Source organism: Crocuta crocuta, unplaced genomic scaffold (assembly GCF_008692635.1).
Source record: "Crocuta crocuta isolate KB4526 unplaced genomic scaffold, BGI_CrCroc_1.0 scaffold266, whole genome shotgun sequence".
Classification (NCBI taxonomy): domain Eukaryota; kingdom Metazoa; phylum Chordata; class Mammalia; order Carnivora; family Hyaenidae; genus Crocuta; species Crocuta crocuta.
The window spans coordinates 1757075-1777182 of NW_027531005.1; the positions used below are offsets into that span (position 1 = coordinate 1757075).

The following is a 20108-nucleotide window of genomic DNA, read 5'->3' on the forward strand; positions in this document are numbered from 1 at the left end:
CTTTCTCTCCAAACCCTGTAGCTGACTGAAATTAATGAAACACAGTTGGGAGGCACCTATGCTGGCCACTGGCCACCATTCATTTGGAACACCCCATCTAGACCATTCATGAATTGTAGAGCTATTTTCTCTTGACTACAAAATTTCTCCTTTCTCATTATAGGTAAAAACCACTGACTCAGGTGTCACTGATACTTTGGGTAGCTGCATAAAAATTGGCATCTTTTCCTGGCTACTCAAAGAACACCAAGAGGGAAGTGTGGAAGTGAGTAGTCTAAGAAACCTGGTATCTTACAGTTCACTAGAGAAAATGGTGGGGTTTGTAGACAAGAAAGAGGAAGTTTCCAGACCTCAGATAGCCTCTTCCACTGTTACCAGACAATCCAAGGAAAGATCAAGATTCTGCTAAAGAAAGAATTAAGAGAGAAGGAGAGGGGAAAAAATGCAAAAAGAAAATTTAAAGCAAGAAAAGTAATACTGTGGAAAATGAAATGGATAAATATTTTTCCTTCTTTTATTTGTCACAGAAAGCAGGAAAAATTAAGGAAACTCGTACTCGGGTAAACCTGGCCTCAATAGAAGTGACAATTCTGGTGGGGCCCAGAGAGAAGATTGTTATGGCTGTCATGGTTCATGGCCCCTCCATACTCCACCAGCTTCCATTCTGGCTTGGCTGTGAAGCCCCAAAATATTGCCAAAGCCTCCTGGAGGGCACAGGTAGAGTGGGGAAACCAGTAGGGATCAGCAGACTAAGGAAGGAGTTCAGTGCAAAGGACATACATTCCCCTCTACTGAGTCCTTTACTGACTGTCTAGACAAGATGATGTTCTATGGCATCAGTCCCTGAGAAAGATCTGCCTTCTGTCTCTTCGTACATTGAGGAGTCCAATGCCAGGCTCCTCTATTGTCCAGTCTGATCAGCTTTGATTGGCTGATGAAAATGGCCCCAAAGGGAAGGCATTGATGTTTGAGACCCCCCCTGGCAGAAACTTAGGGAGTCAAACACATGCTCATGGGTGCAGTTTGCTAGAGGATGGCAAAGGTAAGGAGGGCAAGCCCCAGAGGAATAGTTTGGGGCATAGCTCCAAAGGAAAGGACAGAAGAATAAATAAAATAGGGTCAAATAAATGAGGAGAGAGAAAAAGGCAGACATACACATGAGTTAATATACCTGTTCTTACAAACCCTCATTAAGATTCGCATGTAGATTTCTTCTTCATGGGAGGGTTCCTCTGTTATTTACCAGGAAAACCTACACACCAATTTCTGGTGGCATTTTGGAAACACTTTTCCTCTCTCTCCACAAAATCTCTCTGGATGACCTCATCCCCTGCCATGGATCTAATTCCTAAGTAGAGGTTATGACTGAGAACATCTCTGTCTCCAGCTCTCACCTGAACTTCAGACTGGTGTATGCCCTTGATGTCCCACAAGTCCTCATACTCAGTAAATCACACTCTAAGCTCATGGTCTTTCCTTCTTGTCTCCTGGAACAGCATTCTCATGGAAGAGTGATAGGATCTGGGGCAGGCTCATGCTATGTACTATCTCCTACTACCTTTTTGAGGAGAGAGGTAACGTTCTGCTGTCAGCTAATCATGTTTTTTCTTTTGGCCACTCTCCAGTCTTGACTTACTTCTACCTGTTGTGGTAAAGGGCAGCAAATGAGGAAAAAGTGCCACTAATAATCATCACTGGGAGATAGTCTTAAGGCAAATAACTTATAGGTTCAGAAGTTATGTCTAATCATTCATTCATTCAATAAATGTTATTAATGTCTATTATATATACAACATCCCCTACTGCTGTGAGAGATGTAAAAACCACACTCTTCGATTTCAAAAATTATACGATGTCTTGGACAATGAGAGCCACACAATAAAGGGCTGTGACATACCACAGAATAACCAAGTGTTCTGAGAGTGATGTCAATGCTAAGGAAGTTCGGGAGAGGAACCTGAGGGAAGTGCATCTGCAACAATCTAAAAATCAGCATGTTAGAAACACATGATGATGGGCTATTATGGATTGAATTGTGTTGCCCCAAGTTTGTATGTTCAAGTCCTAACCTTCAGTACTTCAGAACGTAACCTTATTTGAAGATCAAGTTTTTAAAGAGGTAATTAACTTAAGATGAGGTGATTAGTGGGTCCTAATCTTCTAGGACTGGTGTCCCTGTCAGAAGAGGAGATGCTGGACACACGGAGAGAGACACCAAACACGTGTGCATGCTGCAGTTGGCCATGTGAAGACACAGGGAGAAGACGGCCATCTGAGAGCCAAGCAGAGAGGCTTCAGAATAAACCAAACTTGCTGACATCTCACCAGAACTGTGAGGAAATTTCTGTTGTTTAGGCCAGCCAGTCTGTGATATCTTGCTTTGGCAACCTGAGCAAACTAATACAGGCTGCAACTGATAGAATCTGGAAACAACGATTGCCTGAGAATCACGCTGAATTTCCAAAAAACTTTCTCTCCTACTGGTGCCACCCTGGGTAAAACTGTGAACAAGTGAAGTTTCCCTTACTTTCTCCAGGCTCCACCTTCTGCAATCTCCTCTTTTGGCCCCCCAGTAGACCTTCTGCTTGTGGAATTTCTCCTCCCAGCTGAGGAGGGTTCATGGGAAGTGACCAGTACTTACTGCCCCTGAAACTCCCAGTGTCTGTGCAAAGGTGAACTTACTCACTGGGGAAGACTGACTCATGACCTCTCTGTTCCCTCAAGTCATCAGCATCCTTTGCAGGAAGTGAAGACTTCATTATTGATCTAGAACTGTTTTGTTTAAGATATGTATGCAGGAAAGAAATAAAGCAAAAAATCAAATTATAAAACAGAAAAACAATTCTTTGACAGATTAGTTGGTAAATAAACCATGAGGACTATAGTAGAAAGACTGGCTTCTCACAATGCATCTTTAGGTGCCAGAATTTAGAAAATCAGGCAGAGAGGCCAGGAGAAGAGCCTCCCCATCCCCACAATCACATAAATGCTACTCACAAGAAAGCAATCAGATGTCCACTTCTAAGCCTTCTGGTTGATCACCAATCCCTGCAGAATTTGATTGAAGGATCTCCAAATGTTTCAATGACACCTGGTATAAAAGGAGGATGAAGACATGATTAAGTAGAGTGAATTTTACTTAATGTAGACCATATATTTTAAAATACAATCTCTTCCTCAGGTACTATTATGAGTTAGGACCTAAAAGGGGAAATAAAGCATAGATAGAAATGGATACTGTACATTTGTATTTTAAAGAATATGAATACAATTATTCCAGAGTCAACCCCTAACTTATTCTAAATAATGGGGTAGAGAAGGTGGTACAGTTAATACAAAACAGGGAATACTATAAATGCCAATAATCAAAGACAAGGACACCCCTTCTCCAAGCCCAACCCTCAATCCTTCTAAGCTTCAGACTCTCAAGGACCTTTGCACTCTTTGTTTTCTCCACAGTTTTCTTCTGGTGATGGTCAGGAACTTGACTGATCAGTAGAAGAAGGTCTGGAGGATTACAAATAATGATAGAAATGTACTAGTAATCTAGAGTTAACTCACACTCGAAACACATTAATAAATATTAAACATCAGAATGACCAAAGAAATAACAACTGTGACAGTAAATCACCACCATACCCCTAAGTCTTCCCCTAACATGATGCAACCAGGGCTTCTAATGAGTATGAAATGCAACTTGGGGCTTTTAATGTTTGCCTTTAATGGAGCAGAGTAATGGGTCTCAAGTGGACTTTAAGAATATAGCTTGCCTTCCTCCATCCCCACCCTCTGCCACTTGGCATTGGAAGAAAACAGAAGCTCACAGAGGTTAAGGGACTGGCTTGAAATTTCACTACTAGAAACTAGGCTTGGATTCCTAGATTCTCATTTCAGCTTTCACAAGTAAAAAACAAAACAAAACAAAACAAAAACCTCCGTAGTGTGTTACTTATAGTTTACATCCATCTGAGGGAGGTTGTTTTGCAAACTAGGGATCAGGGAACCTTGAGGGTTCACAAATTCAGCAGCAAATCCAGGTACCATCCCTTTCCTTATTTTTTTTTTAAATTCAAGTTAGTTAACATAGAGTGTAGTATTGGTTTCAGGAGTAGAATTTAGTAATTTATCACTTACATATAACACCCAGTGCTCAGCCCAACAAGTGCCCTCCTTCATGCCCATCACCCATTTCCTTAATCTTGAGCTGCCACTCAGCCATGTCCAGCTCCCCTTCCTCAACCTCTACCACCCCTTCCTCCTCGTCCCAAGTGCAAGCATCTCCTTTGTATCGCCATACATCTAATATACCTTGCCTAGCATTCTGGGGACGTGGGCCCTCATCTTAAGGAGACTAAAATCCAGTTGGAATGATAAGACATATAATTAACACTTCTGGGTTACAAAGCCAGAAAATGACAAGAGCTCCCAACCCCATTTAAATTCCTTTTCTTCTACTGTGGGTTGAAGTTTGGAGGTCTTTTCTGTAAATCTGAAGTGAAGGGGATGATAAAATGGTGAGCATTTCCTAGCTGGAAAGTCTGCTTCATAATCTGGTTCCTTACAGCATCTGGTCCCCTGCCAGCATGCAGTAGGACATCAAGAAATACCTGTTGAATGAATGAATGTACTAGTACATTTCCATGGATGAGTTCCCTAAAACTGTAGGCCAAATTTTGTGCATATTAACTTTCATTAGCTTTTAAAGCAGTCTCCATTTTTCTTCCCCCCAGAATGAGAACCACTTGCTAAATAATTAGCAGAGTACTTGAGGATGGAATTTAGATGAGAATCATTACAAAGAGTGCTCCTATAAGTAAATTTATACACAAACACAGATGGACTGGGGTGCCTGGGTGGCTCAGTCAGTTGAGTGTCCGACTTCGGCTCAGGTCATGATCTCACGGTTTGTGGGTTCAAGCCCCGCATCAGGCTCTATGCTGACAGCTAGCTCAGAGCCTGGAGCCTGCTTTATATTCTGTGTCTCCCTCTCTCTCTCTGACCCTTTCCTGCTCACGCTGTCTCTCTCTCTCTCTCTCTCTCAGAAATAAATAAAAACATTTTAAAATTTAAAAAAAAAAACATGGATGGAAAACCTCTATGTGCCAGGAACATATTGGGGATATGAAAAAGAACAAACAGCTGTGGTACTTGGCCTTATGGTACTTATCGTGTAGTGAACCCCTAGAATAGGTTTCTTAGACTGGCTGCACATTAGAATTTTCTGGGGGGGAGTGTTTTTAGAATATATATAAATACTCCACAGAGGTGTCCAGAAATCTGTACCTTTAATAAGTTGCCTATACCTGGAATGTGATATAGACTATAGTACCCTCCCCACAGAGACCTCCCATCCTTGACCCTTGGGCTTCAACAAAGACATCAGAGACTAGAAGAAAGCAAGAGTTACTTGCCAAGATTATAGCTATACATACTGAGAGACATTTTAATTTGTAGCGAGAAAGTAATTCATAGTATCTTCCCCAAACCCTCTTGCAGGGTCAGTATTTATTTGCCCAGTTTTCCATTCCCTACTTTCAATTCTCTCACTGTTTCCATTTTTTAAATTTACTTATTTATTTTTTAATTTACATTTTAGTTAGTTAATACACAACACAATATTAGTTTCAGAAGAAGAATCCAGTGATTCATGACCTAACATGCTATACCCAGTGCTTATCACAACAAGTGCCCTCTTTAGTACCCATCATCTATCTAGCCTACCCCCCGCCCACATTCCTCCATCAACCCTCAGTTTGCTCTCTATCATTAAGAGTCTCTTGTGGTTTGTTTCCCTTTCTTCTCTTTTTATTTTTAAATTTAGGAATGAATATCAAAAAAATAGAGGAAGAAAATGCTAACAGTGGGAAAACTTATTTTGGTTTATAGTATCTGGGTCTATGCTCATGAACTATCTTGCTAGTGAGACAAAGAGAGAAAAAGAAAGGCTTTCACAAGGAACCATAAAGAGAATGGCAGAGTGACTGAAAGTGGAGTTTGTCTTCAGATATACTTTGCTTTCTATTTTCCAACTTAGAATCCAAAAGCCACAAAATTAATGAAGCTCCTACTCTCTATTTTAAGATCTTTTTCTACCACCAGTTACCTTGAAACTTCCAATAGATTCCTGGGTGAGCCATTACTCACTGGATCCCTTTACATTTTCAATTTGGTGCCTACCACATGGATGCTGGCTGGCCTGGCTCAGAGGCAGTTGCCAAAATTCTCTGCAGGCAAATATGATTCTAGACTGGATGGTAAAGAAGGAAAAGACCTGAGATGAAGGAAGAGGGGAAGGGAGAGAGAGCAGGATTGTGTTAGGCAAGCGAGCCTGTCACCGTTCCACAACCCCCTTCTCAACCAGTGGTGAACGGTCGGGTGCTATTTACTGCTCTTGTGATTGAGCTGTCTGCTCAGGCATGTGGGGACATTAGGGTTTTATATGAAAGCATTTGATATGGGAGAATCAAGGTGTAAAAAAAAGAAAGGAGAAATTTACCTCCTCTCAATCAGATTTCTAGTCCTCCAAGAATAGTGATTTTCTTAAAAACCTCAAAAACTAGCTAAACTCACTCAGTAGCATGAGAAATAGAACCTAGTCCTTTCCTAGGTCACACAAATTAAAAAAAATTGTCAGTACATATTTGCAAAAAAGGATTACAATTCCACCTTAAATTTCCTACCACAAGTATTCACAGAAAGATGCCATTTTCCAAAAGGACACCAAAGGGGAAGGTCTTAAATCATAATTTATTGTAACAGGTAGTTAATGCAAAGGTTAAATTAGGATCTTTTACAAAAAACTTTGTATAGTCAACAACAACCAGGTTTTCATTAATTTAAAATTTTACCTTTAAAATGTGGTTGAATTAGTACTCCTTGATTTTAACATTAATATTTATATTCAAAAATCCCCCATGGCTCCTTTATAATATGCTCTGCTTTCATTATGGACATAAGAAATACTATGTATTTTTTCTCTTTTTATTTTAAAGTTTATTTTGAGAGAGGGAGAACACATGTATGCAAGCAGGGGAGGGGCAGAGAGAGAGAGAGAGAGAATCACAAGCAGGCTCTGCACTGTCAGAGCAGAGCCTGATTTGGGGATTGAACTCATGATCTGTGAGATCACAACCTGAACCAAAATCAAAAGTTGGATGCTTAACTGACTGAGTCACCTAGGTGCCCTATAAATACTATATATTAAGATCTCTTAGTGCCAGGCCGTGTGCCAAGCACATGGTACACATCCATCTCATCTGATCACTATAGCCACCTGAGTGAGGTATGTATTCTTACCTTAGGATAAGCACTGAGAAATTCATTCTTCTTAAGTCATTTGCTTCCCTTCACTCAGCTAGTAAGGCAGAGAAGCAAGTATTCAAACCCAAGGGCTGGCCCAGCCTGATGGGAGAATAAGAAGGATACGTGCCCGCATTCACTTACTCACTGAGCGGGGTACTCTGAGCCAGGATGAGCCACACGGAGACGAGCAAGGACTGTTGTCACAGAGCCTGTGTTCTAGCGGGGCAGAAACAACACAGGTGTTTCTGACAGTGAGTAAATAAAACCGCATGTTGTGACAGAGGGCCACTGGGAGGTCACTGGAGGCTGAATGGTGAGAGATGGTGTCTCCGAAAGGAGGACACCTAGGCTGAAAATACATTTCCAGGAGGCAGCAGTGCGTGTGAAGATCTAGGGAAAGAGTGTTCTAGGAGGAGCCCTGGAGAATCCGGGCCCGAGATAGAGGCTTTTATAAGTTCTGTGTGCTCTGTGATCATGCAACTCTTTCAAGTTACTTGGCCCCTATGGGACTCAGGCTTATCTGTCTGTTGGCAGAGTACCACAATGCTGAATAGGGACTTACCAAAAAATGATCCTCTAAGCACAGCCTTTGCTGGAAATCACGACAGTGGCAGTGGTGCTGTTGATCTGTTCCTACGCACAGAGGAGGGTGCCAGGGATGCACGTGGCCACCTCTGCATTCAGTGCCCAGAGTGACAGAGGTCCCCTTACACCCCCTTTCACTTGGTAAACTTGAAGAGAACTGCTTTCTGTGGGTTTATGTGAGCTCCTTTCAGTCTTGTGCATTGGAGGATAAGGCCGAATGTTTCTTAATAATAAAAGAATGAAAAGCTATGGGACATAATCCTTGGAATGGGAAAGGAATGGTAAGTAGCTATTTCAGTCTTAGTTGGCAGGAAGTCACATAATTTGTGGGGATGGAAATTAAAATAAAATATTAAAAATAGATCTATGGGTTGTAGTCAGAATGAGCCAGTAACAATAAAACATCACTAATTGTCTCTTGTGAATTGTCTCTGTTTTTCATTTGTAGCTGAATATGGGAGCAAGGAGTATTTTAGAAGGGAAGAGATACATGATCTAAGGGAATTTGGTCACTTAAATAAATACTAATGAGTCAACTGACCTTGACCAAGTCATTTAACCACGTTAGGCTGCTCAATTCCTTCATGTGTAACAAGAATTTTTTGGAATGGAGTTTTAAGATCCCTCCAATTCAGATGGTTTGTATGTAGTTTTATGATCTTCCAAGGGGGAAAAAATGTCTTGTATATGTCTCAGTATCTGTGAATGGCTTTGTTACGATTGTGAATAAAACAAGTTCAACTGAACTCACCATTTTCAACATCGAACAGGCTGCTCTGAGAAGGGTATTGCTTTGCAGAAACCACTGACCCTCCTACCCCTTCCCCATCATTTCTAGGAGATGAGTATATTTTATTGCTCCAAGAGAAATGATAATATATTACAAAATAATATCCATCATTTATTGAATGTCTACTATGTGCAAGGTACTTGATATCTGTTATCTCATGTGATCTTCAAAAGAAAACTGTGAAACCGGTTCTTTTTATTATTCTCATTTGAAAGCAAGGAAACAGATCCAGAATCACTATCATGTAGTCAGTAAGTAGCAAAGTTGGAACTGCGTCTCAGATTTGTTGGACTCCAAAGCTCTTCCCACGACCGAAAACTTGGAGGAGTCAGAGCTGCCAACAATGACATTTCTTCTACTCTTTTGAGCTCTATACAAAAGAAAATGTTTTTGAAGGAGGGTCTTAATGAGTCTGTTTAATGCAGACAGACTGACTTCTGCATTTGCCGTGAATGGAGTAGCTTGCGGCATTTTGGCGCTCTCAATGAGAAACAGCTAGAAAATCTGGATGAAATTCCAAAGACCAAAAACTCTGTTTAAAGGCCTCAGAGAGCTGCTGCAATAACCACGACTTAAGGGCCAACATTCTGGAGGGTAGGAAGGACTGGAAAGGTGACCTCACATTCACTGATTTCTCCCTCAAGGCATTTGCTGAATCTTTAAGATCAAGAACAGGAGAGAGAATAAGAAACCAAGCACAATTTTTCTGAATTGCAAAGCACAGTCATCGTCAGTGTCTCTCAGCTGAGTAGGAAAAGCTTTAAGAAGGAAGAGCCATTTTGGAGTTGACAGAGCTATTCTATATCTAATTGTAGTGGTTTTTACACAACTACATGCATTTGTCAAAACTTACAGAACTCTACACTAAAAGGAGTCAATGTTACTATATGTAAATTATGCTTTGACAAAAAAATGGAAGAAAGAAAAGAAGAAAAGCGTCTGGGGATATAATCTCAATAGGACCCTTAGAGAGTTCATCCATGAAGAGGGGGCAGACTGAAAATCCATGGAGTGATACAAGCTCACCTCAGCCCGAATTAAACTAAAGCGAATTTCCCAATCTATCAAACTACCAGAACATGGGTAACCCTCTCTGGAGGAAGGCAGTATCATCCAGTATTCAACTGGATATGCATATGGAAAAAACGAAAACTACTCCCTGACTTCTTTTAACACCATACCCTCCATCCCACTCCCCTCAAAAAATTCCAGATTGAGTGTAGATCTAAATGTGAAAACTGACACATGTAAGCTTTCAGAAAAAAAGTATATGATACACCCATGTTCTTGAGACGGGCAAAGATTTTATAAATCACAAACCATAAAGGAATAAAATTGATAAATTTCACATTGAAATTAAAAACCATAAAGAGAGTGAAAAAAAATCAGTAACACGTATATCTGACAAAGGACTTGTATCCAGAATACATAAAGAGTTTCCACAATAAGAAATCAATAAGAAAAATACAGATGACCCAATGGTAAAATGGGTTAGGGCTTTAAGGGGGACTTCAGAAAAGAGGATACTAAAATGGCCAATAAGCATATGAAAAAGTGCTCAATCTTATTAATCATTAGAAAAATTCAAATTAAAAACACACACCGTTAGAATAGCTAAAACTTAAAAGACTGACAATTCAAAGTGTTAATGAGCAACTGGAACCCTCATGTACTGCTGTGGGAATGTAAACTGGTACAGTCACTTAGGAAACATACTTGGCAGTTTCAGCTGCTGAAATAGAATATTTGTATATCCTGTGACCCAGATATCTTACTCCTAGGTGTGCACACAACAAATATCCATTCAAATATTCATCAGAAGACATGAATTCGAATAGATGCTCAGAGCAGCACTTTTCATCCACAAACAGGAAATCACCTCAATGTCTCCCAATAGTAGAGTGGATAAGTTGTAGCAGGCAAACAATGAAATTCTGTGTAACAGAATGATGTAAGCATTGCTCAGGCAATGAATCTCAGAAGCATAATATTAAACAACAGAAGTGGCGCACACACACACACAGAAGGATTCCATTAATATAAAATCAAAAAGCCGACAAAACTAATACTTACTGTTAGCAATCAGAATAATGGTTACCCTGGGGCAGTGGGGGTAAGGAGTGGGGGGTGACTGTAAAAGGAAGCACAAGGGATGCTTCCGAGATGCTAGTAATGTTCTGTTTCCTGATTTGGGAGGGGATGACACCATTATGTTCATTTTGTGAAAATTCTTCATGCTGTACAATTATGATTTGTACACTGTTCTGTATGTTATACCTCAAATAAGGATTATTTTTACAACATGTGAAGAGAAAAAGATGAAGCCTCAGCTGGGAAAGATGACAACTAATGGGGATTTATGAGCTCAAGATATATAAAATCATAAAGTTCAATATTTCTGGTCATATATTATACCAGTAGGGAAAAGAAAGACAAACCATGAGAGAAAACAAGAAGGTAATACAAATCAATGTACTCTGCAGGGGGAAAGCCATAGTTGGGAAGGCTGGGATCAATTTGGCCAGTTATTTCTAAATTAAAAGTCAACACTGGATTATTTACCAATGACTTAGTGAACTTTCCATAGATATATTTTGGCTTACTATATCTTAGAAGGGAAAGTTTGAATGTTTTTGCAAGTGGCCCATACCAAAGCAATTCAAATACAGGGGCTACTTATCATCTTAAGATGTGGTGAAACTTCACGTCCATTCAGCCCCTTGCTCACTAACCACACTGTTTCTTCTCTTCACTTTCAACCACCCACCTTCCCAAATCTATCACCCATGGTGCACATGTGCATCAGGCTCTTGCATAAGACTTCCTCCTTACTTGTTTAAATTGTATGTTTCCATTTAAATTTTTGTCTGTGTATCTTGTATATTTTTCCACAGTACACTTGTATTTCAGTGTAAATTTTTATGTCTGTAGGAGAGTCTCTTGGTTTTAGTAGGATACATTTTTCATGTTACTATGGATTATGCATATGGACATATCTAGATACTTGTATAAATTAGTGGATAAGAGAGATAAGATGCATTAATAGCATACCGTGTTAGAAATTTATTTAGCCAAAAAGGTTAAATAAAGGAAGAAACGAAGGAAATTTTTAAACTATTCAGGTGAGTTGAACGTTGGTCTTTCCCTTGAAAGCAGCATGAGATTGTGAGAGAAGACGGACTGTGGGGTCATAATAGAGGTATGACCTTAAGGACATTCTTTGTTGGATATCAGTTACTTATTTTAAAATCAAAACGATTAGAAATAATAAGTGTTGGCAAGGATGTGGAGAAAAAGGAATCCTTATTCAACCATTTCCATAATGGTACAGCCATTGTGGAAAACAGAATGGAGGTCCCTCAAAAAGTTAAAAATAGAAATACCATATAACCCAATAATGTGTTTCCATATTAGTGGAAAAAGCAAAACCACTAATTTGAAAGGATATATGCACCTCTCTGCTCTATGTTTATTACAGCCCTATTTACAATAGCCAAGATATGAAAGCAACCTAAATATCCATCAATAAATGAGGAAATTTGGTACACACACACACACACACACACACACACACACACACACACTGAAAAATTATGCAGCCGTAAAAAAGGATGAGATCATGCAACTTGAGACAAAAATGGATGATCCTAGAGGGTCTGATGCTAAGTGAAATAAGTCAGACTGAGAAAGACAAATACCATTTGGTTCCACTCATAAGTGGAATCTAAGAAACAAACAAGCAAATGAATAAACGAACAAAAAGCTGAATCAGACCTATAAATTCACAGGACAAATTGATGGTTGCCAGAGGGAAGGACATGGGATGCTAGGCAAAATGGGTGAAGGGCAGAGGAAGACACAGGTTTCCAGTTATAGAATGAGTAAGGCATGGGAATGAAAAGCACAACGTAAGGAATACAGTAAATGATACTGTAATAGCAATGTAGCGGGGCAGATGGTAGCTCCACTCATGGGGAACGTGGCACAATGTATAATAAACTTGTCAAATCACTAAGCTGCACACCTGAAACTAATGTATCATTGTGTGTCAACTATCCTCAAAAAAAGAAGGAAAATAAGAGGGTTTTGTTCTCTTTGCCTTCATAGTATGTTTTTAATGCCCCTATGATGGCATTGTCACAGGGAACTGTCATTGTATGTGGATAGGCTTATTGATGGCCAGGACACAGTCTTATTGATAATTCTATCCCAAGCATTTTGCATATACCATGGCATATATCATGTGCTCCATAAAAGTCTGCTGGGAGGGTGAGTGAGTAAATGAATGAATTAGCATATCATGAGCCCATAACTGAACCTAGAATGCTATAGGCCCCAAGTGAACTTTCCTCCTTTCTTTTCCTCCTTCCTTGTTATTCTGTATCTGGAAAGCAGAACTAATCAAAGGAACACTCAGTTTATTTCTATATTATTAGGGTTCCAGGACTAGCAGCAGGGAAATTCTGTTGAATTTCCCTTAAAATTTCAAGGAGCACAAAAAATATAGCTTACATACATGTTCTCAGAGGAGCCAATTTTGTACAAGTATGAAGAAGAAAAAATATTTCTTAATGGAACAGAACAGGATTACAAAATAGTATGAAGGGAGGGCCTTGATGTCTTTAAAAGTGTCTGTTTGCTGCAGCCTTTCCTATTTTTTTTTTTAACAATTAATGAATTAAGAATAATCCACGATGCTATTTGTACTGGCCAAAATCTTTCAGTTGTTAATAAAAGAATGAGAGTGGATTTTTACAGGCAAGATAATTCCTGATTGGAGAAGCAAAAAGAATGTATCCATGGCAGAGTGAAGGTCAGATGTTTATTTTTAAGCTTTATGAAAAATTCTCTACTTGAATCGGAAAGAGAAAGTCATTTATGGCAGTATGAAGAAAGCTCTGGACTTCTCATGGGAAAGTAGCTGACGTCAGTGCTTGATAAGCTTCTTGTGGCCACAAACATACAAGACATTGATCCTGAGATAAATGTAAATCTTTCTCTTTACAGGATCGTGGTGTGCCTGCAGCTGGAACTTGGTAGAACTATCATACATCAAGAGAGACCTGATACAGATATTAAAAATCCCAAAGATTGTAGAGAGGTGGTGGCAGGAGGGTTTTTGTTGCTGTCGCCATTACCATCAGTATCACCAACACCACCGTCATTATTATCATTATCATTATCATTATCATTATCATTATCAAAGCACACTGATGTTTACTCTATTTGTAATGCACTATGTAAAATGTTTGGGCTCCAATGAATGATAAGAAACAGTACACCTAACTTTAATGTATATTTACTTTTCCAGACTGCAACCTGCCTGGCCCTATTCTGTCAATGTGTCCATGTATAGCTCCTTTGCTTTTTAAATTGAGAATCTATTATTTATCAAGTATTATTTTTAATTTTATTTTAAAAATAGTGATGTTATTAAGGTGGAGTATGCATACTCTACAATTCACCCATTTCAAGTGTACAATTCAGGTTTTTAGTATATTAAGAGTTGACCAACCAACACCAAAACGAATATAGAACATTTTCATCACCCAAAAAGAAACCCTACACCCTGTCGCCATCACCCTCCTCTGAGTCTCTCCTATCTCCCCAGGCCCAAGCACCTACTCATCTATATTCTGTCTCCATAGAGTTCCCTGTTCTGAACATTTCATGTTCATATATAAATATAAATGTAAATATAAATATAATATGTGGTCTTTAGTGACTAAATTCTTTTACTTAGCACAATGTTTTCAAAGTTCATCTACATGGTGGCAGGTATTAGTATTTCATTAACTTTCTGACCAAATAATATTCCATGGATATATCACATTTTGCTTATCAATTCATCCATTGATTGACATTTGTGCTGCTTCCATCTTTTGGCTATGATGAATAATGCTGCTATTAACATTTGTGTACAAGTTTTTTGTGGACATGTTTTTCATCTCTCTTCACTCTATATACCTAGCATTGGAATCGCAGGGTCATATGGTAATTCTATTGTGTGAGAGACTGTAGGACACTTTTTCAAAGTAACTATACCATTTTTATCTTTTTACCAGCAGTGTATGAGGGCTCTGATTTTTCTACATCCTTGCCAGCAAGACGGATGGGTTGTAGAGATCTGCTGTGCAGCACAATATAGCATTGTGCATCTAAAAATGTGTTAAACGTGTTAAATGTTTTTGCAACACACACACACATCCAAAGGAAACTGTCTAGCTTCTTAAAAGAGAACTCACACATAAAGAGAAGCAACTACAAAGATTCGAATGCTCATGACTGAATCCCTTTAATCCCAGTAGACTCTCAGTTTACTGACAGTCTCATCCATGAAGTTGCTCCTCCGCAATTATGGATATTCACAAAGAAGCAGTACCCTAATTCAGTACTTTCTGGTTGAGACTACAGGTCATCCAAGTGATTGGATTGTTTATTCAATTCAGTCAACTCATTACACTGTATTGATTCAGTGAATTGAGTTTTGTGTTCCTATTGTAATAATATGTTCCTGTTTATTTAAAGTATTCTTACAATGTTTATTAGTGTTCATTTGATTGCTGCTTAAAATTGAAGTACCTGAGGACAGGGCTACATATTATATTTCTATTTTGGCCAGTTGCTTAAGATGAGCAAAAACAAAGCAAAGTAACACCCAAAGTGGAATGATTCTATTCCTCTTCTGCACTTTTAACCAGCCAGCATTGCCCGCCACTGTCTTCCACCCCAGATGTATGTGCGGAGACCTACTCCAGAGCCTTGAGCTCAGTCATTGTAAAAGCACAAAACACCGACATGAGGAATGTGGGCAGCAGTAGGCCTCAGGGCTTATGCCAGAACCTAGAATCATTTTGTCTGACTCATGTAACAAAAGGTGAAACCATCAGTGTGTGTGTCTCTGAAAAAAACCACTGGTTGGGGCCCCTGGGTGGCTCAGTTAAGTGCAGGACTCTTGATTTCAGCTCAGGTCATGATCTCAGGTTCCTGGGATTGAGCCTCCCCTCTGACACTGTGCTGACAGCACGGAGCCTGCTTAGGAGTCTCTCTCTCTCTACCCCTCCCCCGCTCTTGCACACCTGCGCATGGGCTTCTTTCTCCTTCTCGCTCTCAAAACAAATAAATAAACTTAAAAAAAAATCACTGGTTGATGTCATTCTTCAGCATTTAAAGAAAATCATCCTCTGTATTATCTATCTGCACATCCAGCTGAAAGAGTAGCCAGTGGAGGCTGCAATCCCATGGATAAGATGCTGAGTCCTTTGCACTAGAAAACTGGTATAACACTGCACTTACTCTGTTTATCATCACTCAGTTATCAGTCTGTTTTTGTCTTGGAAACTGTAGACATCGGCAAACACAGCAAAAAAAAAACAAAAAAACCAACAACCAAAAAACAAAAAACAGTGCATGGGGGACCATTTTGTGCACAGGGCCCTGGGAAGGGCCAGTGGAATTCCTCTGATCAGTCTCCTTTTGACTTTTTCCCATAGACCTTGTTCCTGCACTGAAATGTCTGGAATGCTTGGTAGGGATGAAGTGGGTTGGTCATAGGGCAATTATGCTTCCATCATCACTGAGATCAGCTATTTGTGGACTAATTTCCAAGCAACTAGTGACATCACAATAGGTTAAGAATATACATACACAGCATTTTTATAGTAAACAGAGCTTTCATATTGCTTTTCTCAATGATTTTCATGGCAACTCCAGAGGTCAGTAAGACACGTACCATTTGTAACACTTTAAAAATGGGACTTAGAGAAGCCTAGAGAACATAAAAGGTTTACTTTACCCAAACCCTTTTAGCAGGTGGTGGGTAGATCAAGATCCTCAAATCTGTTCCTTTTGCAAAACGCCATTCTTCTTCTATTTGGTCATGTAACAACAAAGTTCATTACGCAGGATCTGTTTATTTTTCATTTTAGGACAAATCAATCATTACATTTGTTTTTAGAAATCAGATCAACCCACTGTTTAATTCCCAGCCAGAGCCATGGGCTAAAAATTTTAAAATAACAATCTCAGGAATTGATTCTTTGTGAGGCCTTTCAATCTGACCTGACGTTGCAGTAATCACCTAGTGGGGAGAGTGTAAAAAGTGACAAACCTACAAGCAACTGTCCTTACATCAGAGCAACAGAACATCGACACAGGTCTATCCACGCATGATGGCACACCGCAGCAGTCTTCCATACGGAGTCTCAATCACAGCATGACTACTGGTGACATGTGTCATCAGAAATTTGAGTTTCCACATGATTCAGTTTTTAAAACATAAGGAAGGACTCCAGGTTATCCCTATAAACTTGACTGGCACTCAATTACATTCTGGGAATCTTTTCGGAGCAGAAGAAAAAGGCTTACATATGTGTGTTCCTATAAATCTCATTCCCCTGCATGTTATATGGAGAAAAAAATTTTTTGAGATTTGCTTTGCTACTATTCCTATTTCATGAGACAGTTAAGTCAGACTCAGTTTGGGATTCTGTTTCCAGTTATCAAATGGATGAAGAGAGACAGGATCTATGTCTTCAAGGAGCTAACTCTTTAGTGGGAAATAAGTGTTAAAGCATTTATATCTTACTCACTTCTTCTTTCTTTGGGCTAATTTCTTTCTTTTTTTTTTTTTTAAACTGAGCCTGGGTGTCTCAATTGGTCAAGCTTCTGACTTTAGCTCAGGTCATGATCTTGCAGTTCATGGGCTTGAGCCCCACGTCAAGCTCTGTGCTGACAGCTCAGAGCCTGGAGCCTGCTTCAGATTCTGTGTCTCCCTCTCTCTCTGCACCTCCCCTGCCCACATTCTGTCTCTGTCTCTGTCTCTCTCTCAAAAATAAACATTAAAAATTTGAAAAAATACTATTGCAGCAAGAACACTAAACATGAAATCTACCCTCCTCATGTCTTACTTCTGTATCCCCAGTGTTTAGCATAGTTCTGAGTGCATATTAATTTCTCTATAAATATGTTAGGTGAATAAATTTATGATATTCCCAGATGTTCAAACTTTTTCATTTCTAAATCTTGACTCATTATTCAGTGTCCTCTTCCCAGGACCAGACTGAAAGCCAATGCAAGGAGGATAATCAGAATGTCACTGTAGTCTGATACTGACGTTTTTACTGGCAATTAGATTAGCTGGTTGATGGTAATGCTGACAATATCCCAGCTTCAATTTGGTATAGCCACAAACTTAAATGCAGGCTGCTTTTAAAAAAGATGAGTGTTCTTAACCAAATGAAGAATAAAGTAAAAATAGAGTTGGGTCAAATGAAACCCATTTCCACATTAACACAATATTTCAAATTGCATAGCCCATAATTAATTTATCTCCAAAGGATGGTACTGCTTAAACATAGTGATGCCTCTATTTATATGCCAAGAAAAATACCAAAAGAAGCCTCTCTATTTTTAACATTGATAGCGGAATTGACTGAATTAAATGAAAAGGATAAATTATTCAATAAAATCTTTTGGGCAATTGCCAGCAAATAACTACTGGGCAGCTCTCTTTTGAAATGGCAATCCTGCCAATATTCAGGCTCAATCATAGGATGAATAGAGCTGAAATATATATCTGTAAAACATGTCTTACAGCTTCAGAAGGAAAAGTTCTAAAATATGCTTTCAGAGACAACAAATCTTACATATTTGGAACACAAAAATGTGATTGTGACAAATCATTGTGCCAAGATGAAAAACCAATGACTGCAAATAACAGAACATACAAATGCCATCCCAGAATGTTGAACAGAACTACAAATACATTGTGTGGACTATACTGGAAGACTGAGAGAGGAAAATTTAGCAGAATCTAAATGCTATCGAGACTGCAGAGATAGACTGTTTAGGGAGTGGTTTTTCTTTCTTTTTTCTGTGCTCTTTCATTTCCTGATATGGCTCAAAAGGAAAAACTCAGAAATGAAAACCAAAACTGTCATTACATTTCTAGGCTGTTTGAATCCAAAGGAGGGAAATCCAGGAGCACTGGCACTTGATCATAAGCTCCCTGAGTGAGAAAATGCGTCTTTATACTGCTTCATGTCCTCACAGTAACTCACACAGTCCTCGACAATTATTTATTGACAGAATGAAATACTGATTGCTTACAAGACTACTTTTGTTTTTATTTTACTCTATTGTAAAAGGTCCCAAATCATCAAATCTGTAAAGCCAGACCCATCTCTGAATGCTTTATAGATACACATCTTATTTTGGAGAATATACAAGTAGACATTTTATTACAGAAAATTTAGAAATTATGTAGAAAAACAATAATAAAGTCTCTTTTAATTGCTCCCACCTTGAGCAATTAAAGCAAACTTTAAAGTTTCAATATATTTCCTTTTAGTTGTTTTTTAGCAACAGAAATGATTCTCTTTTAAAAGCAAATTGAATGTCATGTATTTAATTTTTTCACTTATACATGTTATACATCATTTCTATAACAAGATTCATTACATCTTAGTTTATATAAACATTCCTCTATCACTGAGCATGTAAAGTATTTCAAGTTTCAAATAATGCTGTGATGGAGATTCTTGTACATAAATCTTTATCCCTTGATCTAGATTACTTTGTTTCAAATTGCTAAGTAATATAGAGGGCTTAGTGATTCTTGGGGGATCAGACTGATCATATTTTGTTTCTGTGAATTCTTGTTTCCAAATAACCAAATGGGAAAGTTGAAATGGTATTTGCAATGCCACCAAAATATTTGGAGTTGAAATACAGCAAATAACAAAACTAGAGAGTATCATCCACTCACGGTCAAGTTGTAGAAGGACCCCCCAAAAACATTGTATTTAAAAACCCAACTTTTAAGACTGACCAAATTGAGCCTTCAGGAATGAGGTACTTTAAGGATGTATCAAACTAAACTGTTAAAATCCAGCACATTATATGTAGACACACACAGTGGAAGGCGGGGAGCGAGGGGGGAGGGGAGCTATCAAGTCTGCAGAGACAGACTGTTTACAGATTACACTGTATGTTATCTGGCCCTGTCTACCTCCCCAGCTTCCTTTTGAGTTGCTATCTGTTGTGATCTGCTCACACTAAGATTTTAAAAAATTTCTTCCATGGCTTCAGTTCTTGCAGGCCACCGAGCTTTGGAACATGCTGTTCTCTAACACTAAAATGATTTCCCCACCCCTAGCTCCCACACTAGCATATTTCTCATCTGGGCATTCTTAGCCTTCCCTAAACTCACAAACTCAAAGCTAGAATAGTATCCGTAACACTCGTGAAACACTGATTTTTAAAAAAAATTTTTTTAATGTTTTTTATTTATTTCTGAGAGAGAGAGAGAGACAGCGTGCACGGGGAGGGTCAGAGATAGAGGGAGATACAGAATCCAAAGACAGGCTCCAGGCTCTGAGCTAGCTGTCATCACAGAGCCCGACACGGGGCTCAAACCCATGAATCATGA

The 20108-nt window shown here is 39.0% G+C and overlaps 1 protein-coding gene across 3 annotated transcripts in view; it reads right to left on the minus strand.

Annotated features, from left to right (window-relative positions):
• Positions 1–20108, minus strand: part of CALD1 (caldesmon 1) — a 183591-nt gene that overhangs the window by 115922 nt on the left and 47561 nt on the right. For all 3 annotated transcript variants that reach the window (XM_077770705.1, XM_077770702.1, XM_077770704.1), the window contains one exon: positions 2998–3091. The gene's annotated coding sequence lies outside the window, so the exon portion shown is untranslated. The remainder of the gene's footprint in view (positions 1–2997; positions 3092–20108) is intronic.